Below are 21965 nucleotides of genomic sequence, written 5' to 3'. Positions count from 1 at the left end.
AAATCTTGCCATCTGAGACAGCGTGAATGGACGTAGAGGCATTAAAATAAATGAAATAAGTCAGACAAAGAAAGACAAATACTGTATGATCTCACTTACATGTGGAATCTAAAAAAAATAAATGAACAAAGTAAAACAGAAACAGACTCATGGATATAAGAAACAAACTATTGGTTACCAGAGTGGGGAGGAGGTGCAGGGTCAGGCAAAACAGGTGAAGGGAATTAAGAGGTACAAACTTCCAGTCATAAAATAAGTAAGTCAGGGGGATGTAAAGTACAACATGGAGAATATAGTTACTAATATTATAATAACACTGTGTGGTGAAAAGTGGTAACTAGCTATAGTATGAGGAACATTTTATAATGTAGAAAATACTGAATCTCTATGATGCATATCTCAAACTAATATGATATTGTATGTCAATCACACTTCAATTTAAAAAAAAATGAAAAGAAAAAGGGTCATCAAGCTCTGGCACTTTGCTTTTAAAAATGCCAAATTTTAAAAATGACTTGATTTCAGTTAAATCATTTAAAATGAAGTGAATGGTATAATCTCATTTATTATGCTGCCTCCTAGCTGCTGGATTCAGCCTGCAGATAAGGGTCTATTTGGTCTGTAGTTAATTTTTTTTTTTTTAAGATTTTATTTATTTATTTGACAGAGAGAGAGATCACAACTAGGCAGAGAGGCAGGCAGAGAGAGGAGGAAGCAGGCTCACTGCTGAGCAGAGAGCCCAATGAGGGGCTCGATCCCAAGACCCTGAGATCATGACCTGAGCCGAAGGCAGAGGCTTAACCCACTGAGCCACCCAGGCGCCCCTGTAGTTAATTTTAATGGGTTGTTGAAACTTGAAAATTGAGCAATAGTTTAAAAATCCAAATTTATGTTTCGTCCGTAAAATTTCTTGAAACCAAGGATCTGAATTATCTCCAGAGCAACAATCAACTAGAACTGAGGTCCTGCTTAGCTGCTGTGAATGATACTACCCAGCTTCAACACGTTTCTTCCTTTTCAGTTTATGCTACAGCTAATTGACTTTACTTATTAGCCACATTTGCTGGCTCTTAGCATGATTTTGAGTTTCTGACCCTTCTATTAGCACTAAAATGCATTATTAAGAAATCAATTTATAAAACAAAACCATGATTTGAATCTCTCTAAACCTCAGTATCCTCATCTGTGAAGTGGACATGTAATAATAGCACTACTTTACAAGGACATTATGATGAATAAATAAGAAATGAATAAAATGACATAGAATGGTGCCTGGATTATAGTAAAAATAATTATAGTAATTATATATTACTATATTATAGTAATTTACAATAGTAGATTATAATAATATTCAGTAAATAATATATTATTAACAATCAGCAGAGTGTTAATAGTATTTGAATCATTCACACAGCTGAGATGAAAGTAATCTTCAGTTTTTGTAGGTAATTCATATCCCTGTGGCCTATCTGACTGTGGGCAGAAATCGAGAGACCTCTTCAGGCAATCTGCATTTCATATATCCAGACAATGTTTGATTTCAATTAATTTAGATATATAGGTTTTTTGATGTTTTGGAGAAGACATATAATACATATATTTTTGTTCTTTTTACATTCATAAATTTTTTCCTAAAAATACAACTACTTTTAAATTTAGGGGCTGTATTTACTTGTATTGTTGTTTTTCAGCTCTCGCTTGACTTTTCATGAAATTATTTCATAGGTTCTATATCTAAAAGTAATACAGCACTTTAAATCTTGGTCCATAAATCACTAGTTACATTAGTGAATAAGAAAAAAAAAAAATCTTAACTTGAGCTTTGTCAGTACTGCTGAGCAAGAAAAGGAAGAAAATGTAAAATATTTTGCTCTGGTTTCAATAGTGAAGGGACTTTTATTGAATTTATTGAAATGAACATTCATGAGAAGTCACTGCCCCCACTCCATTTCTAAAATGATAGTTTAGGGAGTGCTGTTAGTTCACAAATGATGTGATGGCATGGCTTTTCTAGGAATATATACATATTTTAAACTTTAGGACTTTTATAAAACCTGACCTGGAATTAATGTAGTTTTCTAATTACATTTTTTTTTTTTTTTAGTCATGTGGCAGCAGTTGTCTGTACATAAATATTCAGAAATACAACAGTTAGCAAGAAAATCTCCAGAGGAACCATAGTCATCCCTGTGAAATAAAGCTGGTGACTCTGAGGATAGCAGAAATAAAAAGTTGGGAAGAGAATGGAAACTGCAGGAAGCCAAACACTGACAACTTCCCCTTCCTGTCCAAAATTGAAAGTTGCTTGAATAGTAAGTTGGTATTTCACTTTTTTTTTTTTTTAAATAAAGCTCATGATTTAATACTTACCTTGCTTTACTTAAAAATATGGTCCATTCTCTTATTTGTATATCTGACAAAATTTCAAGGCCTTATTATTTTTTTACCAGATTTTCTGAAAGTTAAATATTTCTTTCTTTGGGACTTCTTCCCATATCTTAAACATGTTAGTCAATAGAAGAAAAGCAATAATAGGGAATGCTCTACTTTAGATTTTAGCTTTCAAGGTGCCTACATAATCCAGTGAGCTAAAAAAAATACCAAGGTTCTTAAGACTAGATATTTTTAAATAGTATTTTTAAGCTTTTTATTATATAACATTAAAATAAAAAATTAAAAAAAGGTATAATACATTTACCTCAAAAGGAAGAATATTTGTAAAAAGAATTTTATTGCTTTTAAAAATTAGAATTATTTTGTGAAGTGTGATTTGCAAAGTAAGACCATTGTTTTCTTTAACATTATATCTGTTGAGCCAATTGATGTTTCTACTAATTCCTTTATTTTCTAAAATTGTGTTCAAGAATTTGCTAAGACTTTTGAGAACATTATATTCCTTAATATTCACCCTTATGGTATTCATAACAAAAATTAATGGATAGGCAAAATAGCAAAGGTTTCTATTTGTACCTTGGAAGACTTAGTAGATAATAATATACCACTGACAGTTGTTCATGTGGTGCTTTAAGTTATGGAGATAAAAAGAAATCTGCAGTTATATTTCTAGGGAGATTTTAGGCTGTATGTAATTTCTATCATACAAAATGTTACTATCCATCTTTAAAAAGTAAATTTAAAAATTACAATTTTGAAAGATTATATTCAAGTTTCATTTGATTAGAGGGTATTTAGAGTAGCATGACTTTTTATATAAAAAGATCCATTTTACATGATTTTACATGATTTTATTAAAATTATTTATCAAAAGAAGAGATCAGTAAATATTATATAATCTTTGCTTGTGCTTGTAATTGATTATGATATAATCCCAATTCCATTGAATAAATTCTTATCACTAGATACATAAAACATTATTATTTTTCTTATATATGCATAACTGAGTGAAGGTTGCTTTTTAGACTTGGTAAATGACACATTTTCAATACACAGCTGGAAGAAAAGTATAGAGCTACTAAGTACTCATTATATCAGCTTGAAAAATGGCAAACACTCATTTTATTTTACTTAAACACAAAAATAATCAATTAAAATGTTATCTGGGAGTACTAGATTTTTTTTCTTTTTTTTTTTGAAGATTTTATTTATTTAATCGACAGAGAGGTATCACAAGTAGGCAGAGAGGCAGACAGAGAGAGAGGGGGAAGCAGGCTCCCTGCCAAGCAGAGAGCCTAACATAGGGCTCAATCCCAGGACCCTGGGACCATGACCTGAGCTGAAAGCAGAGGCTTAACCCACTGAGCCTGAGCCACCCAGGTGCCCTGGGAGTACTGGATTTTCTGACTATCCCTCTGCAAGCAAGCATTGATATTTAAGTAAACACTGAAAAAGAAATTGTCATTTCTTTTCTCCCATGAAGTCCATGTCCCTAAATATACCTCCTTTAGAACTCATATCAGAACTACAGATACGGTGGGAGGGTGGAGGGGGAGAATCTCCAATAACTACAAAAAGACATTAAATATTTTCAGATTGAAGTACAAGGTAGAAATTTAATATCAAAGGTATTTGAATTATCCAGAAAAGGAGATGTTATAATGTAAGTGATAAAGCTTGGTTCAGTCTCAGACTTTTTCCATGACTAAATATTAGAATACTACCAAGTTTGAAGATAGATATCTTGTGACTCAAGAATTTTATAAACTGACAAGATGTCCTTCTTGTATGAAGGTATCAGAAGAAATTATCGACACAGAAATATTCTAAAAGCGTGCAACCAAATGCAACTATTGAAAGAAAATAGTCCTTGAACAGATGTAGCACTTAAACAAGAGATAGATCAAAATTAAGCGATGCAAAATGGAAAAGTTAAATGAAAAATTCTAGAAGAATAAATCAGAGCATTAGTAATAAATCTTATATCTAAACAATTCTTCATTTTGTATGTTTTATTTTAATAATTAGAAATTTAAATTTTAATAATTTGAAAAAAACTATCAAATGAAAAAACAGAATAATACTTTTATAAACACTGAAAAACTAAATAAAACAGGATTCATATAACAGATAAAACACAAAAAAGTGTTAATAAGCAAACAAACAAAAAACCCCCCTAAAAGCGTAAATAATGATAAAAGTGAAAATATTAGGGGCCCTGGGTGCCTCAGTCATTAAGTGTCTACCTTCCACTCAGGTCATGATCTCAGGATCCTGGGATGGAGCCCCTTGTCAGGCTCCCCACTCAGCAGGAAGCCTGCTTCTCGGTCTCCCACTCCCCCCCCTTATGTTCCCTCTCTCGATGCCTCTCTCTGTCAAATAAATAAATTTAAAAATCTGGAAAAAAAATGAAAACATTTTTAAAAGCTTCTAAACAAAAGCAAAATCTCACAGATAATTTTACACTTTTGTAAGAGATGAACCCAAAATATAAAGACAGACGAAGTTTGAAAATTATAAATATGTATAAAATATATAATATATATTTATATAATATATGCGTATAACATATATACACACACACACACACACACACACAAGTTTACAAAATAAAGAAAATAGCTATAGTTGTGTTACTTTTGGGCAAAGAAGAATTAAATATCAAAAATAAATTTAAAAGAATGAAGTAGACTCCTTTAAATTTAAAAGAATGAATTTAGGCAGATAAAATCATGTAATATTAAGCTTTATGCTTTTTCCTTCTTTTCCGCATTTCTATACCCTTGTGCAGTCTTTCAAAGAACCTCTAAGGAATCAAGGAAAAATCAGATTGTTATAGCAGAAATGCAGAGTAAGAAAAAGCTCTTCAGTTATTTGAATTCCAAATGGGAGTTAATTAAAAATTCCTGGAGATAACTCAAAAGAAAGATTCAAACATGCCATAACAAAGCATTGAAACATTATAAGGAAAGAAGGAAGACCCTGCAACCCTGCCTCTAGGAGAAGAGATGAGAGTCATTTGGGAGCAGGGGACAGAAAGGGATTACAACTTTGCACAAAAGGTCAGGAGGATCAGATAAAAGATCAGAACTGAGTGGTAGCTGGGGCATCAAAAAGGGAAGAAAAATGATACTATCTAGAGAAACCCTCACAGGTAATCAAATAAGGAGCTAAGAAAGTTAAACTTCTGTTGTCTGGAAAGGGAGCATTTGGAGTCACATTAAAAAATGCAAATAAACACTTTCACCTTTGGTAGTGCCTAAAGGCTTTCCATCAACAGTTGACTGGATATAGCAACCCAGTAGGATGATTAAAGATATTTGGGTGTACATCTTTTTTATTATTATTATTTTTTTATTTTTTCAGTGTTCCAAGATACATTGTTTATGCACCATACCCAGTGCTCCCTGCAATCTTAATAGCCCATAGAAGCCCAAACAGAAGCTCTATGTGACAGTGATATGGAAAGGACAGCTCCAGAGAGGAACTGAAGAATGGGAAAACAACCTACATACATGAAAATATAACATTCTTGAAACTTTCTGAGCAAAATGTCAAATGCATGTGAAACAGCAAAGGCATAAAACAATAAAATAGTAGATACACAGGGTAAATTATAAAAATCTCTCTGTTCTTAACAGAACATATATATCACATAAACAAGAGTGTAAACACATGTGGATTTAGTCTGGGTGTGTCTGTATATAAAAGCAGAGGATATAAATCATTTTTAAAGTCCTTCTAACTTAATTAAAAAATAAAATAAAATCCTTCTAATTTATTTTAAATCACCATGGAATAGTCCAAATATAACATTGTATTAAGTCACAAATAATGTTCAAAAACTTATATTAAACTAATGCTGGGGAGAAAAAAAAATTTCCCTTTAGTCTTTTACGTTTCTTCCTGGGGAGCTGTAAATTAAATTGACAAAAGATAGATTAACAAGAGAAAGTGAGCCTTTATTCACATGCATGTGGAAGCACACAAAAGAAGTGGCCCATTAAATGGCTAGAGGATTATATACCTAATTTAAGAGAGTAAAGAGAGGAAAAAAAGGTATTTATGGTAATAGCAGGCAGGCTTTAGGAAACACAAATTGTTTTTTTTTTTTGCAGAACCAAATGGATAAGAAAATCTAAGAAAATGTTTGTTTATAAAGGTGCTGTAAGGGCCTATTTAGCCAGAGCAATTCCATCCAGTTAAACAGTGATTTTGTTGTTTATGCAGTAAAACTTAAACTGACCCTGCCCCTCACCCCAACCCCAGGGGAACTTAAAAGCAAGTCCAGGAAACCAGTAGAATATGGTCAACCAGTCCCTGATAACAGAGCCCAAATACAAGAGCAGGGCAGGTCAGGTGGAGGTAACAGAGCCCAAATGCAGGGCTCTGTTGGGCCAGGTGGAGACATCCAATCAGAAAAGCACCCATAGGGCACCTGGGTGGCTCAGTGGGTTAGGCCTCTGCCTTCGGCTCGGGTCATGATCTCAGGGTCCTGGGATCAAGCCCTGCATCAGGCTCTCTGCTCAGTGGGGAGCCTGCCTCCCCCCCCCTCTCTGCCTGCCTCTCTGCCTGCTTGTGATCTCTGTCAAATAAGTAAATAAAGTCTTTAAAAAAAAAAAAAGAAAAGAAAAGCACCCATACTGTCTCCCTAGCTACCAAGGAGTGTGGGCCCTGCCTTTTGGGTGCCTTTTGGTCACCAATCCCCCATAGTAGTTCAAATAGCTACTATGGGGTGAATTGTAATTCAACTGGCCACCCGTGTGTGACCTAGCATGACTGTACAGCTTTCTCTGTGTGTTACAATCTCATTGGCCACCTGTGTGTGGCCAGGCCCAACCACATGGTCTTTGCTCTACAAAAGTTAGTCTGCAAGGCAGGGAGGGGTCGCCCTCTCTGTAAGAGGCGGCCCCGAATGGTCGGTTTCTTTCTCAATGCTTGGTGCGAAATAAAGCTTTGCTTGACTTTCACTTTGTATCAGTCTCGTTCCTTTGACCACGGACCCAACAGGTGCAAGTTGTCTTTTCTGGGAGGGGATTTATGATAGTTTTACTCTTGGTCTCCTTACTGGGAGTGAAGTTACACCAAAGAGAGGATGTATGGCAACCTCATTTTCCAGAAGTCTCTGCATTTACTCAGGTAAGTGTAGTTCTGAGAAGGCTTTTTTTCTTCATCTATTGAATCTTAATGTTTCCAGCTTAAAATAATTTTCATATGTACTCTGTGGTTCCAAGTAGGCCAACCCATTAATAGATAGCCACATTTAGGGATTTTTCATAACAACAACAAATGGTCTGTTAGGTCAAAGATAAGCATCTTTACTCAATATAATAGAATAGTTAGGGAGAAGGGACAGATAGCCATCCAGTGAAATAAAATGGATCCATCCTCGGAATCACTAGGTAACAGACACCACAGCAAACAACAACAACAAAACCCTCTCATATTTAAGAGATTGCCCTGTCTAATGCAATAAAACAAAAATCAAAGCAATATATTTAAGGTGTAAATTTATTTTAAATATGAAAAAGTTAAAAAGCAAATAAGCATGCAACAAAAATGATAAAATTAACATGAAGTTACTAAGCTTGTATAAATTCATAAGAATACAGAATCCTTTTTTTTTTAGATTTTATTAAAAAAAAATTATGTAATTTCTACCCCCAATGTAGGGCTCAAATTCACAACCTTGAGATCAAGATTTACATACTTTACCAACTGAGCTAGCCAGGCACCCCAATAAAAGTAATTCTAAAACCCCAATAGAAAAAGACAAAGGTAAGTAGAAAAGGAGATGTAATAAACAAGTACTATCAGTACTCTTTTTTGCGGATTCCATATTTGTGAACTTGCCTACTTGCTAAAATGTATTTGTAACACAAAATTAATACTCTCAGTGTTTTTTGTAGTCATTTTTAGCATGATCAAAGCAGCAAAACCTGAAACACACCTTCCCAGCTGAGTTTAAAAGAGGCAATGCTCTACTTTGTTCCTTCCATTCTCATATAGAATAAAAATTACTTTTTCATGGTCTTTTTTTTTTTTTTTTTTTTTTTTAAAGATTTTGTTTATTTATTTGACAGAGAGATCACAAGTAGGGAGAGAGGCAGGCAGAGAGAGAGGAGGAAGCAGGCTCCCTGCCGAGCAGAGAGCCCGATGCGGGGCTCGATCCCAGGACTCTGAGATCATGACCTGAGCCGAAGGCAGCGGCTTAACCCACTGAGCCACCCAGGCGCCCCTTTCATGGTCTTTTTAATACCAAATATTTTTTCTCATTTTCCTGTTTTTGTTGGTGATTTTTATTTTTAAAATGGCCCCTAACTATAACACTTAAGTGCTGTCTAGTATTTCTAAGCTCAAGAATGTTGTGATGTGCCTTATGGGAAAAAATGTATATATATGTGTATATTAACTAAGTTTTGTTCAGGCATGAGTTACAGTGCTGTAACCATGAGTTCAATGTTAATGAATTGATAATTTATATTTAATAAGGTCTCCTTAAACAGAAACATAAAATAAGGTTATGTATTGATTGGTTGATAAAAATGTAACCAGAGGCTCTTGAGAACAAAGCCCTGTGTTTCCCCTAGGAACAATGGCTTAATATTGACTAATTCAGTGGTCACTGCAACTTTACAGAATATAACTACAGAAATAATGAACATCAACTGTATTTGAAAAATGAAAATTCTGATTACTAACCAGGGAAAGCTAAATCTAATAATATTAAGCTGCATTTTATTTTTTTAACCTCTCAGATTTGGAAAGATCTTAAAAAAAGAGTACATCTATGCTGACAAGTGGATTGATGAGCCAAGTGTGTAACAGAAATATAAATTGGTACTGCCTTTTGAAAAAGCTAATTGACAACATTCATAAATAGGCTTAAATTTGTCCATATTTATTGACATTGGAATTCTTTAGGAATTGGTACTGGTACTATTTAAATCACTAAATCTGTGGACAAAAACTTCCCTATAATGAGGCTACTTAGTGTTATTCCTAAAAGACAGATATATAACATCAAATTTGTAATTTTTTTCAAATTCACATTTAAGTAGAAGTGCAACACTGGTCTTTTCAGAAACAGCAATGAAGAATTGGTGGCAAGGGGGAAATATCTCTTTCAAAGAGAATAGTGAACAATAGATTTACTGCTTTCAGAGCTAAGTTAAAAAAAAAAAAGGAAAGAAAAAAGACAGGAAGGAACTAAAGAAGGAAGGAAAGAAAGGGAGGGAGGGAGGAAAAGGAAAAAAAAAGAAACCATGGCTGTTTCTTAAATAAAGATCCACTATAAACTTCTTGAATAAAAAATGAACAAAAATGAGGGTGAATAGTCCTAAAACAAGAACTCTCATGATATGTTTGGCTAACCCAATATTGAATAAGGACTCTTTTAAACAACAATTGATTAGTTTGGACCCCTTGAGAATACTTCCAGTTCCTTTTCTTAAAGTTTGAATGAATGCTCAAGTCTTAACTAGTCAGCATTTAATTCTATATGAGGTTTGAAGTTCAAGGTTTTGGGTTTGGAGGGCTTTTTTCTTTTTCCTCTTTTCTCTCTCTCTCTCTCTCTCTCTCTCTCCTTCTCTCCCATTTATTTATTTTTTATTATTATCTTTTTAAAGTTTTGCTTCAAAAAAATGCCTTACTACCAAGGAATACCAACACTGCTACTTCACTTCTGGGGATAGATGCAAGGATCTAGAAAATATGATATTTAAAATACAAATGTTTTACATTTAAATTCATGGCAGACAAAATTATTTTATGTTTTTAATGTTAATTTATACTAATTTTATATACAAGAAGCTATTAGATTTCCCCCACTGGAAGTTCCAGGATATTTATGCTGTCATATGTCTTTTCTCAAATACATATACTACAAAATGGTAAGAGTTACTTTTGTGTCATTCAGATGCAGAAATATAGTAATATAAATGCACCTAGTGTAAGTTTAGAGAATACATGCTATTTTAAAGCAGCACAGTCTAGTTCCTGAAATCTTAAAAAGTGATTATTTACCAGAGAGTTCTCTAGAGCAATTATGAAACATTTAAAAAAATTAAATTAGAAAAAAGGCACTAAAATTATTGTCATGGGATACGCAAAATTAACTACATTGTGTATGTGTGTGTGTAAGAAGACAGGCATATTAATGCCAAGGAAATGTTCTATTCCTAAATAAGGATGGTATCTCACATCTACGCTTCATTCTGTTAATGTTTATAGTAATATATATTCCTTCCTGAACTTGTATTACAAACATAATGGAGATTAAAACCAATGAAGTAAAACTGCAAATTTTATGAGTCTCACATATTTTGAAACAAAATTATGGTTATCATAACCAATAACAATATTTTATATTTTTATATTATTTTTCTCTCACAAAAGTATGTGAACTTTCAAGAATTACATTTATCTGAAGCCAAATTTTCAATGTTTGCTTTGTGATTCTACCCCACACTTTCCATATCCCAGACTCTTTTTACCATATAATCTAAGAGTAGGATAATGATAAGCACACTTACTGGTTTGGCACTGATGTGTCATAGGAATGGACTAAAATTAAAAAAAACAAAAAAATTAAAAGCAAACAAAACAAGATCATACTGCAGGCTCTGCAACTACTAATTTCCTTAGGTTGTGAGCTACTTAGTCTTCCTTGCCCAGGTGATTGGTTTTACTGTCAACCCTAAAACTTCTGACCCTGGCTCAGAAGACAAGGTTCAGTTGTGGAAATCTGATAAAGGTGGTGACGTACTTATTAGCATTAGAAATACTTCCAACCATAAGAGATACTCTCTGTCACATACTTAAACCATCATTGAACACATGTTCTCAAAACAGAGATTATGGGGGTTTTTTTAGCTTGTAGTTCTCCTTCCTAGAAATAACCAGTTATGATTTTCTCATGAAAATTTCCAGAGATTCTCTATGCATTAAAACTGTTTTCTATATGTAAGGTAATTTATAGGATGTGTCCCGAGACCCAACCAGATTTAGAGCTTAATAAATGTAAGATGAAAAAGAAAAAGAAAAAAAACAGATGAATTATTCTGATGGGGCTCAGGACATAACACTCTAAAATATGGCATCTTGTCATATGAATATCTTTTCTTTTTTAAATTTTATTTATTTGACAGAGAGAGAGATCACAAGTGTGCAGAGAGGCAGGCTGAGAGAGAGGGGGAAGCAGGCTCCCCACCCAGCAGAGAGCCTGATGCAGGGCTCGATCCCAGGACCCTGAGATCATGACCTGAGCTGAAGGCAGAAGCTTGACCCACTGAGCCACCCAGGTGCCCCTATACTGAATATCTTAACTTGAATAACAGAAAACAGCGGAAACAGAAAGGTTTGACAGATCTTTGGTCTGTTAAAAAAAAAAAAAAAAAAAAAGCTGAAAACATAACAAAAAAACCCCACAAACTCCAAATGGAGTGATGTATGCTAATGCCTTGTCACCAAACCAGGGTTTAATACTACCTAACCTGTTGAGGTTTCAGCTTTCCTCAGGAATGTAATCCTAGCCACTCAGTATGGAATTTCCTGGCCCAGTGCTGGTGAAGTAATCCACCTAATGACACACTTCGGTCCTCCAGGGGAAATAACCTTGCCCAAAATAATCCTTTTTTGTTTGTTTATGGCTTCCTTGTCCTGCCTCAACATCTTTCCCTTTCTGTAGCTCTTTGGAGTTCTTTCAGTCACTAGATGGATGCTGGCCAATTCATGAATTTACTGAATAAACACCACTAGATCCTTAAAATTTCTGAGTTGAATTTTTGTTATATTTAACAGTCCTATTACCTGTCTCCTCTGAAATAGATCTTAAAACTCCCAAGTGAAAGGTGCTCTCCATTTACCAGGAGGAAGGGCAGTATTCTACTCATCCCAGATGGGTAATTTGGGCTGAGAAATCTGTAAACAAACCTTGTTAAACTAACCATTATCTTCCTTGTTTCTTCACCATTTATTGTGCCAAGCTTAAATCCCTCACTCTTTTTAATTCCTCAACAAATGAGTTGATTATTCATGCAAAAGGTATAAAAGCTTTCTGTTCTGGTCACTTCTTTGGGTCTTCATCTTCTTTTGAAGGCTCCCATGTACATGTTAAAATATATTTATATCCATATGTTTTTCTCCTGTAAGTATTTGGTAGTTTAATTTTTAGATTCAGGAATGAACCCTAAGAAAGATGATGAAAACCTTTTCCTCCACTATAACATATCTGTCAAGTAAGGCTTATGTACTAAAAACTTGCTTATTCCTTGTTGAGATATGATCTTACCTGATGATCTTTCCAGATTTTTTACCCTAATCCTTAACCCATATCCAAGACTGTAGTGAGGTCAATCTACTTCAATTCCCTGACTTAACTGTTCTATCTTCTAGAATAATTCATATTCATTTTTTCCTAAAATATTTCCTCTTCTTTTTGCCTCTCCTTCCAACTCCTACTCATTATTCAAAACTCAGTTCAGTTCAAAACTCAGTTTACTGCTTCTAGGAAGTTTGACTGACTTCTAAAACATAGTTAGACCAATCTCTCCTAAGACTCTTATTTAATTGCTATTGTTTTAAGTCTGTTTCTCCCACGGTACAATGCCTCTGAAAGGCAGGCAATAGAACCTAGATGCTATGCATCTTTGCATTCCTAGTTCCAAGTACCAAACCATCATAAGAAAGGCTTGAAAACTTTTCTTTCATTAATAAAAAAACTATTGGGGTGCTTGGGAATCTCAGTCAAACATCTGCCTTCAGCTCTGGTTGTGGTCCCAGAGTCCTGGGATGAAGTCTGGCATCGGGCTCCCTGCTTAGCAGGGAGTCTGCTTGTCCCTCTACCCTTCTCCCCTCCTTGTGATCTCTCTCTCTTTCTCTCTCAAGCTCTCTCTGTCTCTCTCAAATAAATAAATAAATAAAATATTAAAAAATTAAGAAACCATTGATAGCACTACTAACAGTATATCTTATTCTAATTGTTTTTCCTTTTATTTTTATTTTAATTAACTTTTTTTTTTTCCAACTTTAGGCAGGGTACCATTTTGTACATTCTAAAGGTTATCTTTTACAAGGATCTTCTATATTTATACAACATGATTAAGATTATAAATATGAGTAGCCTTTGCATGAAAGTCAGGTATTTGCAACAAAAATAGCCTATTCAATTATATGAGTTATTCCAATCTCCTTAATGATACTGCTCTTCTTTCTCTTGACACCTAAAACATTTTTCTTTTTTTTGACATTTACTTTATCATATATTTTCAGCAAGTGAATTAATGTAGTCTGTCGATCCTGCAATAATGTTAAAATCAAAAATATTCATTTTTTTTCACTAATGACATTTTTAAAATAGCTATTTATAGGAGCAAGTACTGTTGTAGAAGCTGAATATATAGCAGTGAATACTAAATACAAACAAAACAAAACAAAATTCAAAAACCCTACCCTTTTACTGCTTAAATTCTAGGAGAAAGTATATAAGTAAAATATTTAGAATCTTATACGTTGATAACTCTATGAAGAAATATATAGCAGAAAATGAGTTGAAGAACACTAGAAGAGGGATTCAGTTTTGAATTACGTAGTCAGGTAAGACCTTCCCAAGAAATAAATACTCAAGAGGTACGGCAAGTTCCCATGTAAAAACCGAGGAAGAAATATTCCAGACCTATATTACCTAAGACCCTTAGGTAAATATGTACACTTCATATGCAGGGGCAGTAACATCATTATGGGAGCTATGGAGTGGTGTGAAGAAAGGGAGAGCTATGTATGGGTCATCAGGTCAGAGATGTAAAGAAAAGTAGGATTACATAAGGATTATGTAAAAAGTTTAGCTATTTGGAAGATTTTGCTTTTACTTTGAGAGATATGTGAAGCCAAGTTCACTGAAGGGAAGTGTTATGATGTAATTCATTTTAACAGGATACTGCGTGAGAAATGAAAGAACAAAAACCAAGAAATAAGAGTAGATACTCAAAAGAGATAGTGTATGTCACAGGCTGGATACTGAAGTGTGGTGGAAATGCTTGTGAAAGTCATAGGAGACAAATCTACATTTTCAGTTCTATCATACTCTATTAATAGATGCATTAGATAATGATGAGTGGTGGGATAAACATAGTGGGAATACAATACTGACCTTTCTACTCTCAACATGTTTAGTGTCTAAAAAGAAAGAAATACAAATATGAGTATAAAATACAAGTATGATGAAACAAATGAGGGGAATGGTTGGTTTAGGGACTGAGATGACCTTTAGGGATGACCCCCCCCCCAAAAAAAAAGGATAAAAGCCCTCAATTATTTAGCATCTCTCTCTCTCTCTTTTTATATTTTATTTATTTATTTGTCAGAGAGAGCACAAGCAGGGGAAGTGGCAGGCAGAGAGAGAAGCAGGCTCCCCACAGAGCAGGGAGCCAGATGTGGGACTCAATTCCAGGACCCTGGAACCATGACCCAAGCTGAAGGCAGATGCTTAACCAACTGAGCTACTCAGGTGTCCCAATTTATCATCTATTGACAATTGTTTCAAGGTATTACACAGGTATACTTACCTATGAAAAATATTTTAATAGAGGCATATCCTATTCCAAGAATACAAAGAATAAAGGTTTCACAGACTAGTTGGACACAGAGTACTTGGACTTTGATAAGTGATCAATAAAATTCTGAAAGGAAGAGGTAGGGTGTAGTAGAAGGCTGATGGATGTTCTAAAGTAATTTTTTTTTAAGATTTTATTTATTTATTTGACATACAGAGATCACAAGTAGGCAGAGAGGCAGGCAGAGAGAGAGAGAGGAGGAAGCAGGCTCTCCACTGAGCAGAGAGCCCGACGCGGGGCTCAATCCCAGGACTCTGGGATCATGACCTAAGCCGAAGGCAGAGGCTTCAACCCACCGAGCCACCCAGGCACCCCGTGATGGATGTTCTAAATGTGATTGCATGAAGGGTTTATTCTATAGCAAGTTCCTGTTATGGCAGGGATAGAATTCTGATAGATGAATGACATAGGTCTTCATCAGTTTGGGCTGCAATTAAAAAATATATATATTATAGACTGGGTGGGTTAAACAATAAACATTTATTTATTCCAGTTTGGGAGGCTGGGAAGTCCAAGATCAAGGTGTCAACATATTGTCTAGAGAGAAACCATTTCCTTCTTCATAGCTGACCATCTTCTCACTATGTCACATAGCAGAGAAAAAAAAAGAAAAAGCGCTGGGCTCTTCATCCCCTTATAAGTAAACCCCTCCCATTACCCCACCTAAATCTAATTACTTCCCAAGGTCTCCCTTCCACATATAATCACAGTGGGGATTAGGCATCAATATATGAATTTTTAAGGAACACACAAACTCAGTCAATAGTAATAAAGTTGGATGCAACTTGTGAAAAGCTGAAAATAAAATATTAGCCATTACTATTTTATCTAAGCAATCCAATGGCTACTGAAGATTTTAGTAACAAGATTGACCTGGTTGGAAGGGTTCTAGAATGACCTCTAGCAGAAGTGTGAAGGACAGACTGGGAATGGATTCAGGAAGAAGGAAACTGAAGGTGTAGGGGTCATTTGTGGGGATATTACTTTAGTTCGGGTCTTTAGGAGTCAGAAAAATAAAACAAAACAAATTATGAGGTCTTAATAAAACCTAGTTTAATAAGTTGGTCAACTACTCTCCTATATTCTGAAATAACATTCTAAAAGAAAATGACTAATAGAATCTATACATATTCTCCATGTTTTGCCTGAATTACTGTATTTGGGAGCTAAGACTAACAATTCTGATCATGGCATCAAAATTCAACTTTATTCTAAGTGGAAATAATGCAGAATTTTTTCCTATAAAACATATGTTTAAGAACTAGTTCTGTAAATAACAATATGTTTATTTTGACAATGTGATATTAACTGTGATGATCATTTTTTACTCCTAAAGCAAAATAATTGTATGTCACATTCATATATTTCCATCCTATTACATGATTTATCATTAGCATATTAAAAACTAGCAATTGCGGGCGAGGAACAAGATGGTGGAGGAGTAGGAGACCTAAATATCATTGGGTCCCAGGACTTCAGCTAGATAGTTATCAAACCATTCTGAACACCTACAAACTCGAAGAGAAGAGCATCAATTCTAGGAACAGAAAAGTGATCACTTTCTGGACGGTAGAACATGCAGAGAAGTGAATCTGTGGTGATATAAGGGAAGATATCCCATGGTGGGAGGGGCTTGCTCTCCACAAACAGTAGAGCAGCAGAGCACAAAATTGGAAATTTTAGAAGTGTGCTCCACTAAGGGACATCGCTCCAGAGGCTAAGTGAGAAGGAGAGGGGTCCCTTGCAGGGACAGTGTGGTCTCAGGACCCATGGGGTCAGAAAAAGTCCAGGGGTGTCTAAGTGTGGCAGACCTCCCAGGTATTGGAGCAGGGAAGCTGGTTACAGAGATGGAGCTGAGAAAGGGGCTTTCAGCTCAGGGTTACCTTAAACCATGATCTGAGGCACAGATCTGGGGAGGCCCCCTCTTTCCTCCTCTGGGAGGAGTGACATGGGAGCATGCTGTGGGAATCTGCTGGGTTTGGAGACACGGGGTTGTGTAGCAGAGATAGAAATGTTTGGTCACAGGTTGGGTGAGCATGGAGTGTGGCCAGAGACCAGGTAGACAGGAGTGACTGACTGCTTTTTTCTGAGGGCTCACTAAGGAGTGGTGCCCAAGCTCTCAGCTTTTAGGGGCTGGAGATTGGTAAGCTGCCATTTTCTATCCCATCCTCCATCACCATACGAAAGCAATCAGGGAATAAAAGCTACCATGAGAACAAAACCAAGCAGATTACTAGCCCGGCCCCTGGCAAGGGTGGTGCAATTCCGCCTCAGGTAAAAACATTTGAGAATCACTGCAATTGGCCCCTCCCACAAAAGATCCACAAGAACATCCGTCCAAGGCCAGATTCACTGATCAATGAGAACACCGGAACTCTAGAGCTAGGGGAAAGCAACACATAGAATTCATGGCTTTTCCCCATGATCTTTTAGTCTTTCAAAGTTAATTTTTTTTTTAATTTCATTTTTTTCTTATTCTATTCTTTAAAAATTTTTCCTCTTTCTTATTTTAAACTTTTTAACTATTTTATCAATACCTTCTTAAAAATCTTTTTAATTTTGCATTGTTTAGTCATATTTTATCCCTTCATTGTATTTAACCTTATTTTTAGTATACATATAGGGTTTTTTTTTTTCCTTTAAAATTTTGTTATACAATATCTTCTTATAGATCAAAATATACCTTAAATCCAGTGCATGGCTTTGTTCTAGTTTCCAGCCTGATCACATTCTTTCCTCCTTTTTTTTCTTTTTTCAACCAATTTCTTATCAATTCCTTTTTTAGAATATTTTTTAGTGTTCATCTTTACAGTCATATTCCATCCCATCATCATGTTTACCCTTGTTTTTGTATACATGTATAAGTTTTCTTTCTTTAAAATTTGGGAGGTAGTTTCTTCTAACAGACCAAAATACACTCCAAGTCAAATGTCTGGCTCTGTTCCATTCACCAGTCTGAATATATATATATATATATATATATATATATTTTTTTTTTTTTACTTTTTTTTCTCCTTTCTTCCCCACCCCAGTTCCAATCCCTTCTGATTTGGTTAGCGTATATTTTTCTGGGGTTGTTGCTACACTTTTAATATTTTGTTCTCTCATTCATCTATTCTTATCTGGATAAAATGACAAGGCTTGGAAAAACTCACCACAAAAAAAAAAAAAAAAAAAAGAGGCAGAACCAATGCTAGGAGCCTAATCAATACACACATTAGTAATATGTCCGAACTAGAGTTCAGAATGATGATTATCAAGGTGCTAGCTGGGCTTGAAAAAAGCATGGAAGATATTAGAGAAACCCTTTCTTGAGAAATAAAATCCCCTTCTGGAGAAATAAAAGTACAAAAATCTAACAAAGTAGAAATCAAAAAAGCTATTAATGGGGTGCAATAAAAAATGGAGGCTCTTACTGTTAGGAGAAATGAGGCAGAAGAGAGAATTAGTGATATAGAAGACCAAATGATGGAGAATAAAGAAACTGAGCAAAAGAGAGACAAACAACTATGGACCATGAGGGGAAAACTCAAAAGATAAGTGATACCAGAAGACAAAAAAAATATTAGAATAATTGGGATTCCAGAAGAAGAAGAAAGACAGAGATGGGCAGAAGGTATATTGTAGTGAATTATAGTAGAAAATTTTCCTAATATGGCAAAGGGAACAACCATCAAATCCAGGAGGCACAGAGAACCCCCCTCAAAATCAGTAAAAATAGGTCCACAACCTGTCTTCTAATAGTAAAACTTACAAGTCTCACTAACAAAGAGAAAATCCTGAAAGCAGCTTGGGACAAGAAGTCTGTAACATACAATGGTAATAAATATTAGATTGGCAGCAGACTTATCCACAGAGACCTGGCAAGCCAGAAAGAACTGGCATGATATATTCAGAACACTAAATGAGAAAAATATGCAGCCAAGAATACTAAATCCAGCTAGGTTGTCATTGAAAATAGAAGGAGAGATAAAAACTTCCAGGACAAACAAAAATTAAAAGAATTTTCGAACACCAAACTGGCCCTACAGGAAATATTGAAAGGGGTCCTCTAACCAGAGAGAGCCTAAAAGTAGTAGACCAGAAAGGAACAGAGACAATAAACAGTAACAGTCACCTTACAGGCAATGCAATGGCACTAAAGTCATATATTTCAATAGTTACCCTGAATTTAAATGGGCTAAATGCCCCAATCAAAATACACAGGAAACCAGAATAGATAAAAAAACAGGACACATCGATATGCTGTCTGCAAGAAACTCATTTTAGACCCAAAGAAGCCTCCAGATTTAAAGTGAGGGGGTAGAAAACAATTTACCATGTTAATGGATGTCAAAAGAAAGTAGGAGTGGCAATCTTTAAAACAGATAAATTAGATTTTAAGCCAAAGATTATAATAAGAGATGAGTATGGACAATACCATACTTAAAGGGTCTGTCCAACAAGAAAAGCTAACAATTTTAAATATCTATGCCCCTAACACAGGAGCAGCCAACTATATAAACCAATTAATAACAAAATCAAAGAAACACATTGACAATAATACAATAATAGTAGGGGATTTAACACCCCCTTCACTGAAATGGACAGATTATCAAAGCAAAAGATCAACAAGGAAATAAAGGCTTTAAATGACACACTAGAACAGATGGACATCACAGACATATTTAGAACATTCCATCAAAAAACAACAGAATGCACATTCTTCTCTGGAACACATGTAACATTTTCCAGAATAGATCACACACTAGGGTCAGAAATCTGGTCTCAACTGGTACCAAAAGATTGGGATCGTTCCCTGCATATTTTCAGACCACAATGCTTTGAAACTAGAACTCAACCACAAAAGGAAAGTAGAAAAGAACTCAAATACATGCAGGCTAAAGAGCATCCTACTAGAGAATGAATGTGTCAACCAGGAAATAAAATAAGAATTTTAAAAATTCATGGAAACAAATAAAAATGAAAACACAACTGTTCAAAATCTTTAGGACACAACAAAGGTGGTCCCAAGAGGAACCTATATGGCAATACAAGCCTTTCTCAAGAAACAAGAAAGTTCTCAAGTATACAACATAACCCTACACCAAAAGGAGCTGGAGAAAGAACAGCAAAGAAAGCCTAACCCCAGCAGAAGAGAAATAATAAAGATCAGAGCAGAAATCAATAAAAGAGAAACCAAAAGAACAGTAGAACAAACCAATGAAACTAAGAGCTAATTCTTTGAAAGAATTAATAAGATTGATAAACTCCTGGCCAGACTTATCACAAAGAAAAGAGAAAGAACCTAAATAAATAAAATCATGAATGAAAGCGGAGAGATCATAACCAACACCAAAGAAATACAAACAATTATAAGAACATATTATGAGCAAATACATGCCAACACATTTGAGAGAAGTATAAACTACCAAAACTGAAGCAGGAAGAAATAGAAAACCTAAACAGACCCATAACCAGTAAGGAGATTGAAGCAGTCATGAAAAACCTCCCAAGAAACAAGAGCCCAGTGACAGATGGTTCCCAGGGGAATTCTACCAAACATTTAAAGAAGAATTAATACCTATTCTCCTGAAAATGTTCCAAAAAATAGAAATGGAAGGAAAACTTCCAAGCTCATTTTTTGAGGCCAGCATTACCTTGATCCCCAAACCAGACAAAGACCCCAATTAAAAAAAATTACAGACCAATATCCTTGATGAACACAGATGCGAAAATTCTCACCAAAATACTAGCCAATAGGATCCAACAGTACATTAAAAGGATTATTCACTATGACCAAGTAGGATTTATTCCTGGGCTGCAAGGTTGGTTCAACATCTGCAAATCAATCAATGTGATACAATACATTAATAAAAGAAAGAACAAGAACTATATGATACTCTCAATAGATGCTGAAAAACATTTGACAAAGTACAGCATCCTTCCTTGATCAAAACTCTTCACAGTGTAGGGATCAAGGGGACATACCTCAATATCATAAAAGTCATCTACAAAAAACCCACAGTGAATGTCATTCTTAATGGGGAGGGAAAAACTGAGAGCTTTTCCCCTAAGGTCAAGAACAGAGCAGGGATGACTACTATCACCACTGCTATTCAACATAGTACTAGAAGTCCTAACCTCAACAATAAGACAACAAAAAGAAAATAAATGTATCAGAATCAGCAAAGAAGAAGTCAAACTCTCACTCTTTGTGGATGATATGATACTTCATGTGGAAAACCCCAATGACTCCACACCAAAACTGCTAGAACTGATACAGGATTCAGTAAAGTGTCAGGATATAAAATCAATGGACAGAAATCAGTTGCATTTCTATACACGAAAAACACAGAAGAGAAATTAAGGAGTTGATCCATTTACAACTGCACCCAAAACAATTAGATATCTAGTAACAATCATAACCAAAGAGCCAAAGAATCTGTATTCAGAAAACTATAAAGTACTCATGAAAGAAAATGGGGTGCTTGGGTGGCTCAGAGGGTTAAGCCTCTGCCTTCAGTTCAGGTCATGGTCTAAGGGTCCTGGGATTGAGCCCCACATCGGGCTCTCTGCTCAGCAGGGGGTCTGATTTCCCCTCTTCCTCTGCCTGCCTCTCAGCCTACTTGTGATCTCTCTCTCTCTGTGTCAAGTAAACAAAATCTTAAAAAAAAAAAATGAAGACACAAAGAAATGGAAAAACGCTCCATGTTCATGGATTAGGAAACAAATATTGCAAAAATGTCTATGCTACCTAAAACAATCTACACATTTAATGCAAGCCCTATCAAAATACCATCAATTTTTTTCAAAGAAATGGACAAATAATCCTAAAATGTATATGGAACCAGAAAAGACCCTGAATAGCCACAGGAATGTTGAAAAAGAAAACGAAAGTTGGCAGCATCACAATTCCAGAATTCAAACTCTATTATAAAGGTGTAATCATCAAGACAGTATGGTACTGGCACAAAAACA

General features: G+C 35.1%; 1 protein-coding gene across 1 annotated transcript in view; it reads right to left on the bottom strand.

Moving 5' to 3' along the window:
- The window catches only part of LOC111140884 (LDL receptor related protein 1B), a 1957146-nt gene that overhangs the window by 877855 nt on the left and 1057326 nt on the right, over window positions 1-21965 (bottom strand). The gene's annotated exons all lie outside the window — the stretch shown is intronic.

This window comes from Enhydra lutris, unplaced genomic scaffold (assembly GCF_002288905.1).
Source record: "Enhydra lutris kenyoni isolate GAN:26980312 unplaced genomic scaffold, ASM228890v2 scaffoldscaffold1, whole genome shotgun sequence".
NCBI classification, from domain to species: Eukaryota; Metazoa; Chordata; class Mammalia; order Carnivora; family Mustelidae; genus Enhydra; species Enhydra lutris.
Note: the sequence above shows the minus strand (reverse complement) of the source record. Positions and strands in the feature narration are given on the sequence as shown.